Source organism: Rhipicephalus microplus, unplaced genomic scaffold, assembly GCF_043290135.1.
Source record: "Rhipicephalus microplus isolate Deutch F79 unplaced genomic scaffold, USDA_Rmic scaffold_202, whole genome shotgun sequence".
Classification (NCBI taxonomy): domain Eukaryota; kingdom Metazoa; phylum Arthropoda; class Arachnida; order Ixodida; family Ixodidae; genus Rhipicephalus; species Rhipicephalus microplus.
This window is the reverse complement of record NW_027464773.1, coordinates 135,001-145,000: the sequence shown is the minus strand read 5'-3', so window position 1 is coordinate 145,000 and position 10,000 is coordinate 135,001. Positions and strand designations below refer to the sequence as shown.

The 10,000-nt window shown below is 60.1% G+C and overlaps 2 non-coding genes across 2 annotated transcripts in view; both read right to left on the bottom strand.

Moving 5' to 3' along the window:
* LOC142792055 (5.8S ribosomal RNA) overlaps positions 1-85 on the bottom strand; it is a 153-nt gene extending 68 nt beyond the window's left edge. The window contains exon 1 of the ribosomal RNA XR_012890612.1: positions 1-85. This exon is cut by the window's left edge and continues 68 nt beyond it. This is a non-coding gene — a ribosomal RNA (5.8S ribosomal RNA).
* A 1,719-nt stretch (positions 86-1,804) lies between these two features.
* On the bottom strand, positions 1,805-3,619 carry LOC142792071 (small subunit ribosomal RNA). The gene has a single exon (XR_012890628.1). It is a non-coding gene; the product is annotated as a small subunit ribosomal RNA (ribosomal RNA).
* Between the last annotated feature and the right edge of the window lie 6,381 nt (positions 3,620-10,000).

The following is a 10,000-nucleotide window of genomic DNA, read 5'->3' as shown; positions in this document are numbered from 1 at the left end:
AGTGTGTCCTGCAATTCACACCAAGTCTCGCAGCTGGCTGCGTTCTTCATCGACCCGAGAACCGAGTGATCCACCGCTTAGAGTCGTGAAAAAGTGTTTGTTCAATTCCGTACAGTCAAAACCAAACGTTTCTGGCACTCGGCCAAACAGTGGCCAAGAAGGGCGCTTTTCAGCGCACGCTTGGACTCCAAAACTCTGCCGCGCCTTTTTCGGCTGCCGCAAATCGAGCAAACGGTGTGTTTCGGACGGCGTTTCGCTTTCGCTACTTGCGAGTGCTTTCGTGGTCCACCCCTCTATAAATACTCGGGAGGCGTCGAAGCCGGTTCTCCAAGCCGGACCCGTAGGTATCGTTGTGTGCTCGCTCTCATTGGCCCGCCTAACCAGAAAATGCCTGCGGTACACCCATTTGGATAAGAGTGCACGCAGATGCGGGCCTCGACGGCTACACATTTCCTCGGGCGGCCGCCTCCCGGCCTCCGTGGAGCGCGGGATGCACGGTCCCATCGACAAGCCTCTCCCGTTTTTACCGTGGCGTCGCGGTTCACCACGGCAGGCGGGTCGGTCTCCTCCGCATAAAAAGGGGGACCCCCGCTTTTTGTTCCACGAAATCGCACAAGCTTTTTTCGCATCCACGGTTTGCCACCGCACACCAAAATGCCGATCCGGCTGCCTACTTTAGCCAACAGGTGGAGCCAGGCGCGCCGTACTTGCGCGGCACTTCCCACGTCCACCGAAGTCGGTGCCAAGGACCACTTTCGGCGCCGGAGCCGCGTACGAGCCTACTCGAGGCGGAAGAACGAAGCCAGCAAGGGCCTGGCCGCAAGTGCGTTCAATTGTCGGGACGTCCAAGTCCCTCGTTCTTCCGTGCTTCCTCTTTCGGCAAGTCGTTGCGGCACCTTCCCAAAGCGCGCAGACCCGCTAATCGCGACGAGCGCGACGTGGCCGTGCCGCCTTTCCCTCGGCAGCAAGCAAAACGCCTGGCAACGTCGACGCTCCCCTAACCGCGATCTCGCACCGTGTTTCGTGTGGCGAATTCAAAAGCCGGCCGGCGCTGCTGCAACCATTACGGTCGGTACGCATACGCCGCGGAGGGCGGGACGGTCATCGGAGCGTGCGGTTCCTCCATCGAGTACTGCGCACCTCGGCCGTCGCATCGCCGTGCCATGACCGGCCGCGCGTCAACGCGAACCGGTGCCAGCGAGATCCCTCGCCTGCAAGAACCGACCGGCAGCCTCCGTCACCCGAGGACGCGGAGGCGCTTGCCGCGGACGGCGGGACGGTATGCACTGGTGCACAGCGGACCCGTCACATCGCCAGTTCCTTGACCGACCGCCGACGCTTGTGCCGTTCCTCTCGTACTTGGCAGTCGCCGCGCGATTGTCGGGTCTCGTTCTTGCACGCTCGAACGGTCGGGAGGGCACTCGGCTGGCGTTTCGGGAACGCGCAGCCTCGCCTTCTACCGACGTAACCACGACTCGCCGTTCGCGCTCCGCCGCTCCTGTTTACAGTACTAGGCGGTCCCGCAGCGGTCGGGTCGCGCATTTCGAGCGCTTCGAGCCACGGTGCAGTGGCGGGTCGAAAGCCGACCTATGAGTGCGTTGCGCCGTTTGTACCCGCGTCCGCCACCTGGCCGACCGTCCAAGGTCGCGGTGTTGGCGTCCGCTGGGCGCAACAATTTGTCACGGGGTGCCGCTCCACATTCAGGCAGCCCCGTGGGGAAAAGCCGACCCCGCGTCCAAACGGGGTCAGCGGCAGAAAGTGTCGGGCGCAGACGCAGCTGAGGCGCTCACCCTTCACAATCCGTTAATGATCCTTCCGCAGGTTCACCTACGGAAACCTTGTTACGACTTTTACTTCCTCTAAATGATCAAGTTTGGTCATCTTTCCAACAGACCGGCGCAACCGAAAGGCCGCGCCGGACATCGGTCCGAAGACCTCACTAAATCATTCAATCGGTAGTAGCGACGGGCGGTGTGTACAAAGGGCAGGGACGTAATCAACGCGAGCTTATGACTCGCGCTTACTGGGAATTCCTCGTTCAAGGGGAACAATTGCAAGCCCCTATCCCAATCACGAAAGAAGTTCCACGGGTTACCCAGTCTTTTCAGACAGGGATAAAGACACGCTGCTTCCTTCAGTGTAGCGCGCGTGCGGCCCCGGACATCTAAGGGCATCACAGACCTGTTATTGCTCTGTTTCGTGCGGCTAGGAGCCGCTTGTCCCTCTAAGAAGGTTGTAAGGTGCTGGGAACCCCGCACCTATTTAATAGGCTAGAGTCTCGTTCGTTATCGGAATTAACCAGACAAATCGCTCCACCAACTAAGAACGGCCATGCACCACCATCCACCAAATCAAGAAAGAGCTCTCAATCTGTCAATCCTCCCAGTGTCCGGGCCGGGTAAGTTTTCCCGTGTTGAGTCAAATTAAGCCGCAGGCTCCACTCCTGGTGGTGCCCTTCCGTCAATTCCTTTAAGTTTCAGCTTTGCAACCATACTTCCCCCGGAACCCAAATACTTTGGTTTCCCGGAAGCTGCCCGCCGAGTCATTTGAGTAACTCAGGCGGATCGCTGGTTGGCATCGTTTATGGTCAGAACTAGGGCGGTATCTGATCGCCTTCGAACCTCTGACTTTCGTTCTTGATCAATGAAAACATTCTTGGCAAATGCTTTCGCAGTAGTTCGTCTTGCGACGGTCCAAGAATTTCACCTCTAGCGCCGCAATACGAATGCCCCCGTCCGTCCCTCTTAATCATTACCTCGTATTCCAAAAACCAACAGAACAGAAACGAGGTCTTGTTCTATTATTCCATGCAAGTTTATTCAGGCGACTCGCCTGCGTTGAGCACTCTAATTTTTTCAAAGTAAAAGCACCGGCCATCTCGAGGCACACAATGAAGTGCACCAAGAAAGAACCGGCATGATGTTCAGTCCGAGCCGTCGCATCGGGTAGATGCACTACTCGTCTGGAACTGAGATCCAACTACGAGCTTTTTAACCGCAGCAGCTTTAGTATACGCTATTGGAGCTGGAATTACCGCGGCTGCTGGCACCAGACTTGCCCTCCAATTGATCCTCGTTAAAGGATTTAGAGTGTACTCATTTCAATTACGGGGCCTCAAAAGAGTCCCGTATTGTTATTTTTCGTCACTACCTCCCCGTGCCGGGAGTGGGTAATTTGCGCGCCTGCTGCCTTCCTTGGATGTGGTAGCCGTTTCTCAGGCTCCCTCTCCGGAATCGAACCCTGATTCTCCGTTACCCGTAACAACCATGGTAAGCAAGTAACCTACCATCGAAAGTTGATAAGGCAGACACTTGAAAGAAACGTCGCCGGCTCGTGGCCATGCGATCAGCACAAAGTTATCCAGAGTCACCACACAATACGGGCCGAAACCCGATCGATCTTGGTCTAATAAAAGCACCCGTTACCCAAAGGGCTCCAGGCTCACTGCATGTATTAGCTGTAGAATTGCCACAGTTATCCAAGTAGGAAGAAACGATCTAAGGAACCATAACTGATTTAATGAGCCATTCGCGGTTTCGCCTTATTTCGGCATGTACTTAGACATGCATGGCTTAATCTTTGAGACAAGCATATGATTACTGGCAGGATCAACCAGGTAATCGTTCGACTGCGCGTCCGTCCTCGCCTTCGGCGGGCCGGACGCAGTCTGTGTGCGGCGGAGGCCACCTTCAGGCGCCCCAACACGCTTATTTTGCACTCCGAGATGACGGCGTTCGAGCTCGCTACGGCACAACCTTCCCGAAAGACGAGTGGGAGCCGTGCGGCAAGAAGCACGTTCATGCTCGCTCTTTTTCGTTGCATCGACTCGGTCGCGCCGTGCGGGTTGCCCAAGCCCGCTGCACTGTCGGTGGACCGGCCGGAACTAGCAACGGAGCCGAGACTGCAAAGCCGCCAGACGACGGGTCACGCCCGCGTCTTCGGCGCTTTCGCATCTGAATCGCCCGAGGACGACACGGAACACACCTCGATATCGTGGTAAAACGGCACCGTCCGACAACCAGCCCCTAACGCATCAAGCGGATGAGGCTGCAGACGACTGCCGTGGATTCCCCTGGAGCAGACCCGAGGACACGCTTGACGAGGCCGAAGCCCGCCGCATATCAGACACCCGGTCGCTTTCGCGTACGCCGCTCACGAGAACCCCCACATAATAGCAGCGATAAGTACCCAGACCTCCTTGGGCACTAATACGAGCGTACTCGAGAAAATTTCACCGCGGGTGTGCCCCGAAACGTGTGGCACGTTGAGCGTGCCACAAGTCTACGTCGCTCTCAAACCCGCCGAGGTCGTAGAATTTGCGACCCTACTCACGAAATTCCCACCGAGGATACGGCCGCAAACGTACCGCACCTTGGGTAGGCCACGAGTTTGTGCAACACTACGCTGACGGCACAGCACCGAGGTCGTGCGCGCACGCACGGGAAAATTCCGCCGCGGTTTCTGCCGAAAACGTGAGGCACCACGACTCTCCGCAAGTTCGCGTCGACTGCGAAAGACCGAAGTCGTGAACGACGTGTCCGCTACTCGCCGCCGACACGCTGGACACCAAACGTACAACGACTCGACGGCGTCGTAGAGGCCCACGACGCGGTTTTCCTTAACGACGTCTCGGCGTGGCACCGACAGGTTAGAACGGCCGACCAACGTTCCCTGTCCGCCGTTCGGCTCAGTCGAAGGGCTCGGCGACTTCGGCAACGCTGCGAAGCCGCACGGTGACGCACGCCATGTCCCCATTTTTTTTTTTTTCTTTCTGCGTCTGCCGGGGTGCCCCTATAATAGCAGCGATAAGCACCCAGACCGCCGTGGGTCGCTCGCCCCGGCTGACGTGGTTTTTCGTACTCCTGCGGCGGTCGCCGTCAAGCACGTCCAAATACGCTACTTTCGTGGGCGCATTCACGCTCTTTCGCTTCGCCGGAGTGCCAGCACTCACTCTGCCAAAAACGGCGAACATCCGAGCGGCGGTTCCCACTTTTGCGTCGGCGTCGCAAACCCCGCCCCGGCAGACGAGGTTTGCCGTACTCGTGCGACGGTGGCCGGCGGGCACGTCGAAAGACGCCGATATCGTGCGCGAATTGGCGCACCTTGGCTTCACCGGAGTGCCGCCACTGACTCCTCCAAAAACGGCGAAGATCCGAGCGGCGCTTCCCACTTTCGCATCGGCGTCCCGAACTCCGCCCCGGCTGACGCGGTTTACCGTACTCGTGCGACGGTCGCCGGCGAGCACGTGGAAAGACGCCGATATCGTGCCCGAATCGGCTCCGTTCGGCTTCGCCGGAGTGCCAGCACTGGCTCGGCGAAAGACGACGAACATCCGAGCGACGGTTCTCACTATTGCGTACGCGTCGCAAACCCCGCCCCGGCAGACGCACTTTGCCGTACTCGTGCGACGGTCGCCGGCGAGCACGTAGAAAGACGCCGATATCGTGCCGGAATCGGCCCCGTTTGGCTTCGCCGGAGTGCCAGCACTCACTCGGCCACAAACGGCGAACATCCGAGCGGCGGTTCCCACTTAGCCGTCGGCGTCCCGAACTCCGCCCCGGCAGACGCGGTTGCCGAGCTCGTGCGACTAGCGACCGCGAAGCCGTCTCGCGACGCCGCTTTCGTGCGCGGCTCCCACTGCGACCTGGGTCACCCGAGGTCGACGAGCAAGAAAGAATGTCGAAAAAAAATTTTTTTTTTTTGCGTCTGCCGGGGTGCCCCTATAATAGCAGCGATAAGCACCCAGACCGCCATGGGTCGCTCGCCCCGGCTGACGTGGTTTTTCGTTTTCCTGCGGTGGTCGTCGTCAAGCACGTCCAAACACGCCACTTTCGTGGGCGCATTCGCGCTCTTTCGCTTCGCCGGAGTGCCAGCACTCACTCTGCCAAAAACGGCGAACATCCTAGTGGCGGTTCCCACTTTTGCGTCGGCGTCGCCAACCCCGCCCCGGCATACGCGGTTTGCCGTACTCGTGCGGCGGTGGCCGGCGGGCACGTCGAAAGACACCGATATCGTGCGCGAGTCGATGCTTCTTGGTCTCGCAGGAGGGCCGCCACTCACTCCTGCAAAAACGGCGAAGATCCGAGCGGCGCTTCCCACTTTTTCGTCGGCATCGCAAACCTCGCCCCGGCAGACGCGCTTTGCCGTACTCGTGCGACGGTCGCCGGCGAGCACGTCGAAATACGCCGATATCGTGCCCGAATCGGCCCCGTTTCGCTTCGCCGGAGTGCCAGCACTCACTCGGCCAAAAACGGCGAACATCCGAGCAGCGGTACCCACTTAGCCGTCGGCATCCCGAACTCCGCGCCGGCTGACGCGGTTGCCGAGCTCGTGCGACTAGCGACCGCGAACGCGTCTCGCGACGCCGCTTTCGTGCGCGGCTCCCATTGCGACCTGGGTTACCCGAGCTCGACCAGCAAAAAAGAAGGTCGAAAAAAAATTTTTTTTTTCTGCGTCTGCCGGGGTGCCCCTATAATAGCAGCGATAAGCACCCAGACCGCCGTGGGTCGCTCGCCCCGGCTGACGTGGTTTTTCGTACTCCTGCAGCGGTCGCCGTCAAGCACGTCCAAATACGCCACTTTCGTGGGCGCTTTCGCGCTCTTTCGCGTCGCCGGTGTGCCAGCACTCACTCTGCCAAAAACGGCGAACATCCTAGTGGCGGTTCCCACTTTTGCGTCGGCGTCGTAAACCCCGCCCCGGCAGACGCGGTTTGCCCTACTCGTTCGACGGTCGCCGGCGAGCGCGTCGAAAGACGCCGATATCGTGCGCTAATTGGCGCTCCTTGGCTTCTCCGGAGTGCCGCCACTCACTCCTCCAAAAACGGCGAAGATCCGAGCGGCGTTCTCCACTTTCGCATCGGCGTCCCGAACTCCGCCCGGGCTGACGCGGTTTACCGTACTCGTGCGACGGTCGCCGCCGGGCACGTCGAAAGACGCCGATATCGTGCCGTAATCGGCCCCGTTTGGCTTCGCCCGAGTGCCAGCACTCACTCGGCCAAAAACGGCGAACATCCGAGCAGCGTTTCCCACTTTCGCATCGGCGTCCCGAAGCCCGCCCCGGCAGACGCGGTTTGCCCTACTCGAGCGACGGTCGCCGGCGATCACGTCGAAAGGCGCCGAATTCGTGCACGAATCGATGCTTCTTGGTCTCGCAGGAGGGCCGCCACTCACTCCTGCAAAAACGGCGAAGATCCGAGTTGCGCTTCCCACTTTTTCGTCGGCGTCCCGAACTACGCCCCGGCTGACGCGGTTTACCGTACTCGTGCGACGGTCGCCGGCGGGCACTTCAAAATACGCCGATTTCGTGGGCGCATTCACGCTGTTTCGCTTCCCCGGAGTGCCAACACTCACTCTGCCGAAAGCGGCGATCATCCGAGCGGCGGTTCCCACTTTTGCGTCGGCTTCGCAAACGGCGCCCCGGCAGACGCGCTCGTGCGACGTACTCGTGCGACGGTCGCCGGCGAGCACGTCGAAAGACGCCGATATCGTGCTCGAATCGACCCCGTTTCGCTTCGCCGGAGTGCTGCCAGTCACGGCGCAGAAAACGGCGAACAAGTGTTTTTTTTTTTTTCCTAGAATTTGTGTTATAGAAGGCACATTTGATATCGGACGATAATTTTCAACTTTATCACGCGCACCGATTTTCGTGTAGAGGTTTGCAAGTTTATGGGAATTTCTCCACTTGGAATAATGCGATTTAGTAGTACTACGAGAACTTCATGGATGTACTCAAGGGTACGGGGCAAGTCAGTTACGTCAACACCTGCAGATTTTTTACACTTCAAACTGAAAATTGTTGGTTGTGAGTCCTCGTGTGATATTAAAGGCCGATTCGCTAACACATAGAACAAAGAAAGAAAGGAAGAAAAAACGCCCGCGCTCGCTCAAGAAACCTGGGTTCGCAACAAGTGGCAACAACAAGCAACCGAGCGAGTGCGCCAAAACCCGTGGCGGCCGAACAAACGCGAAGTCCCAACCGCGTCAGCCGGGGCGGCACGGGACAGGAAAAATCACTTCAGCCGGGGCGGCGGGGCACCGAATAAACCTCGTCACCTCGTCGCAGGATAAAAGAGGAAACAAAAAGTCTAAACAGCGTCTGCTGGAGCGAATGCGTAATAAAACAACAACAACAACAAAAAAAAAACACCCGCGCTCAAGAAGTCTGCAATCCTCACAAAAGGCGACTGTGACCGAGCAGCGTCAGCCGGGGCCGTGCGGAAACGGAAAAACCGCGACTACCGGGGCGTCGAGGCACCGAAAAATCCACTTCAGCCGCGGCGAAAAAAAAAAACAAAAAGAAAGACGGAGGGGGGGGGGGGAACCACGTCTGCCGGGGCGAAGGAAAAAAAAAACGCGTCTGCTGGGGCGAGCCCGGGTGCGGCACCACCGGGAAAACTGTGGCAAACAGACATGGCGATCGAGTGAGTGGGCCGCCAGCCAGGCTCAGCCAAAAAGTGCAAAGTCCGAACTGCGTCAGCCGGGGCGGCAAAAACCGCGTCAGCCGGGGCGGCGCAAAAAACCGCGTCTGCCGGGGCGGCACGAAACCGCGTCAGCCGGGGCGGGGCGAAAACTGCGTCAGCCGGGGCGAAAAGAAAAAAAAAACGCGTCTGCCGGGGCAAGCCCGGGTGCGGCACCACCGGGAAAACTGTGGCAAACAGACATGGCGATCGAGTGAGTGGGCCGCCAGCCAGGCACAGCCGAAAAGTGCAAAGTCCGAACCGTGTCAGCCGGGGCGACGCAAAAACCGCGTCAGCCGGGGCGGCGCGAAAACCGCGTCAGCCGGGGCGGCACGAAACCGCGTCAGCCGGGGCGGCGCGAAAACTGCGTCAGCCGGGGCGGCGCGAAAACCTCGTCAGCCGGGGCGAGCGAAAAGGGGGGGGGGAACCACGTCTGCCGGGGCGAAAGAAAAAAAAAACGCGTCTGCCGGGGCGAGCCCGGGTGCGGCACCACCGGGAAGACTGTGGCAAACAGACATGGCGATCGAGTGAGTGGGCCGCCAGCCAGGCTCAGCCCAAAAAGTGCCAAGTCCGAACTGCGTCAGCCGGGGCGGCAAAAACCGCGTCAGCCGGGGCGGCGCGAAAACCGCGTCTGCCGGGGCGGCGCGAAAACTGCGTCAGCCGGGGCGAGCCCGGGTGCGGCACCACCGGGAAAACTGTGGCTAACAGACATGGCGATCGAGTGAGTGGGCCACCAGCCAGGCTCAGCCAAAAAGTGCCAAGTCCGAACTGCGTCAGCCGGGGCGGCAAAAACCGCGTCAGCCGGGGCGGCGCAAAAAAACCGCGTCTGCCGGGGCGGCACGAAACCGCGTCAGCCGGGGCGGCGCGAAAACTGCGTCAGCCGGGGCGAAAGAAAAAAAAAAACGCGTCTGCCGGGGCGAGCCCGGGTGCGGCACCACCGGGAAAACTGTGGCAAACAGACATGGCGATCGAGTGAGTGGGCCGCCAGCCAGGCACAGCCGAAAAGTGCTAAGTCCGAACTGCGTCTGCCGGGGCGGCACGAAACCGCGTCAGCCGGGGCGGCGCGAAAACCGCGTCTGCCGGGGCGGCACGAAACCGCGTCAGCCGGGGCGGCGCGAAAACTGCGTCAGCCGGGGCGAGCCCGGGTGCGGCACCACCGGGAAAACTGTGGCAAACAGACATGGCGATCGAGTGAGTGGGCCGCCAGCCAGGCACAGCCGAAAAGTGCTAAGTCCGAACTGCGTCTGCCGGGGCGGCACGAAACCGCGTCAGCCGGGGCGGCGCGAAAACCGCGTCTGCCGGGGCGGCACGAAACCGCGTCAGCCGGGGCGGCGCGAAAACTGCGTCAGCCGGGGCGAGCCCGGGTGCGGCACCACCGGGAAAACTGTGGCAAACAGACATGGCGATCGAGTGAGTGGGCCGCCAGCCAGGCACAGCCGAAAAGTGCTAAGTCCGAACTGCGTCAGCCGGGGCGGCAAAAACCGCGTCAGCCGGGGCGGCGCAAAAAACCGCGTCTGCCGGGGCGGCACGAAACCGCGTCAGCCG